At 45.2% G+C, this 3,114-nt stretch overlaps 1 non-coding gene across 1 annotated transcript; it reads left to right on the top strand.

The window, feature by feature from the left end:
• Positions 1 to 377: 377 nt before the first annotated feature.
• Positions 378 to 451, top strand: trnat-ugu (transfer RNA threonine (anticodon UGU)). The gene has a single exon. It is a non-coding gene; the product is annotated as a tRNA-Thr (tRNA).
• The last annotated feature ends 2,663 nt before the right edge of the window (positions 452 to 3,114 follow it).

Raw genomic sequence — 3,114 nt, forward strand, 5'->3', positions numbered from 1 at the left:
AAAGAAACAGAAGAAGACAGAACGGAAGAGAAGTGGCACCGTCACCGGGTGAGGTAGTTCGTGGGCGCCGTGGTGTTGGAGAAAATAATATCCATCAACGGTCGGCGGAGAGAAGAAGAAATAAGAAAAATCCCCCACGCGCGTCGGTTTCTGCTGGAGCTCCGTGATGTTCTGACAAGGCAAACTTCAGCTCCACCCGGGGAGGGGGGCTGACACGTGACGCCCCGGTAGGACGGACACACAGTCCGCAGTAGCATCACCAGTAAGATAGTATGTAATACTGACGGTATTAATGTTGTTTTAGCTGTTAATACAGTACAGTACAGATTCATCTGTAGTAGGGCAGGCTGAAGGTTCATGGTCTATATTATAGGCTATTCCCTGTAGCTCAGTTGGTAGAGCATGGTGTTTGTAACGCCAGTGGTCGTGGGTTCGATTCCCACGGGGGTACAGGACATAAAATGTATGAAATGTATGTATTCACTACTGCTAAATGACTAAAATGTAGTACCTACGTTATTGTTTTCTCTCTATGCATCTTTCACTGTAACTTATTGGATATGACTTGAGTATAGAAACAGTGTGATGAAGCTGGCCGTAGCTTGTCACATTATAAGAAAGGTTTTAAAAAACAAAACATGACTAGGACAAAATGTATTTATTTTTAAATCGTGATTTCTTATTTTTTTTTAATTATGAATAAATACGTGTATATTAAAACATACAAATTCAAAATGGTTAAAACAAGGATAACAAACACACTGAACGGGTTGGGCTCTCCTACCTTTACCTGCCCCCCACCAGAACCAGCAGACCCAAACACACTGAACGGGATGAGCTCTCCTACCTTTACCTGCCCCCCACCAGAACCAGCAGACCCAAACACACTGAACGGGATGAGCTCTCCTACCTTTACCTGCCCCCCCCAACCAGAACCAGCAGACCCAAACACACTGAACGGGTTGGGCTCTCCTACCTTTACCTGCCCCCCCACCAGAACCAGCAGACCCAAACACACTGAACGGGTTGAGCTCTCCTACCTTTACCTGCCCCCCGAACCAGCAGACCCCGACTCTCTCTCTGTGTGGCAGAAGGAACGGCTCTCTCTCTCTCTCTCTCTCTCTCTCTCTCTCTCTCTCTCTCTCTCTCTCTCTCTCTCTCTCTCTCTCTCTCTCTCTCTCTCTCTCTCTCTCTCTCTCTCTCTCTCTCTCTCTCTCTCTCTCTCTCTCTCTCTCTCTCTCTCTCTCTCTCTCTCTTCTCTCTCTCTCTCTCTCTCTCTCTCTCTCTCTCTCTCTCTCTCTCTCTCTCTCTCTCTCTCTCTCTCTCTCTCTCTCTCTCTCTCTCTCTCTCTCTCTCTCTCTCTCTCTCTCTCTCTCTCTCTCTCTCTCTCTCTCTCTCTCTCTTTCTCTCTCTCTTTCTCTCTCTGTGTGTGTGTGTCAGAAGGAACGTCCCGACTCTCTCTCTCGGTCCGCGGCAGAAGGAACGGCCCCGATGACTCAAGGCGGCTTCCAAGGCCTGCGATCTGGAACTGGTTTGACAACGACACGGTCAGACAGACACTTGAGAAAACTGAGGTTAATTGAAACCGGGGGGGGGGGGAACACCGATAACAGTCTGTATTAAAAATCTAAATTTAGACTTTTTAAAATCAGAACACACACATTCGGTTTGGATCTCAGCGCTAAAACGGGAAACAAAATAAGACGTTATAAGGATGAATTGTATAACAGTTTCCTGTGTTTTTATACCCTATAATAATATTAAAGGAAAATGTCACCTAAAAAAAACCTATATTTTATTCGTTTTTTTTGGTTTCATTAGTCCAATTGTTGACATAGACCTAAAATGTCAACCTTGTCAGCAATCAAGTTTTCAAGACATGTAACTTTTAAAACACAGAAATCATCCGAGTACTGTATGGATATTATATGACAGGAAATGCAACATATGGAAATGATTTCTATATTTTGAAAGTTACCTACTGTATCTGTTTTTGGACTTAATTATATCTATATATTCAACCATTGATTCTAAATGAATGGGTATAAATATATATATATATATATATGGTTTAGTTAACAGAGAGACTAGCTGAGAATGGTTTAGTTAACAGTGTGAGACTGGCCTTGGTATTGTGTGTGTGTGTGTGTGTGTGTGTGCGTGTGTGTGCGTGTGTGTGTGTGTGTGTGTCCTTTCTCAGCTGTGAGCATCAGACAGCAGACTGCTGACAAAACAAACACACCCCTCCTCCTCTCTCAAAACACCACCTGTCTCTCTCTCTCTCTCTCTCTCTCTCTCTCTCCCTCCCATCCTCCACCTGTCTCTCTCTCTCTCTCTCCCTCCCATCCTCCACCTGTCTCTCTCTCTCTCTCTCTCTCTGTCTCTCTCTCTCTCTCTCTCTGTCTCTCTCTCTCTCTCCCTCGCATCCTCCACCTGTCTCTCTCTCTTGCACTCGTTGTCCCTCCTCCTTCTGTCTTTCTCTCTCTCTCTCTATCTGGCCCTTTGACTCTCTTTCTCTCTCTCTCTCTCTTTACACCCCCATCCCTCCATCCCTCCATCCTCCACCTGTCTCATCTGCTCCTTTCCCTGGTCTGGAATGTGGAAACCCAAGCCCTCTGCCCCCCCCAAAATGTCTCCCCTGATGACCCTCCGCATAGCTCCTGATGGCTCCTGGTTGGCTCCAGAATGGCTCCTCCGAGGCCCCAGCATGGCAGAGCTCCTGTACTGTGTTGGAGTCCTGCCTAAGTAACAGATGGTATCTTTGCTCTCTCCTGTGTTGTGTTGTTAATAAAGAGGTCACATTTGATCGCTACTTTATTTTGTTTTGATCAAATAAATAAAAAGATACAACGTTAAGATGTGCTGGCCTCGATGCACTTGATGACTGTAGCATGCTAGCTAGCTGCGATAACAAACAACTCTGTATTAGCATGGAGCTAATACGACCATTACATTTAGAGCATGCTAGCTAGCTGCAGATAACAAACAACTCTGTATTAGCATGGAGCTAATAGCTAATACGACCATTACATTTTAGAGCATGCTAGCTAGCTGCAGATAACAACAACTCTGTATTAGCAGAGAGCATGCTAGCTAGCTGCAGATAACAAACAA

This window comes from Salmo salar, chromosome ssa03, assembly GCF_905237065.1.
Source record: "Salmo salar chromosome ssa03, Ssal_v3.1, whole genome shotgun sequence".
Lineage (NCBI taxonomy): Eukaryota > Metazoa > Chordata > Actinopteri > Salmoniformes > Salmonidae > Salmo > Salmo salar.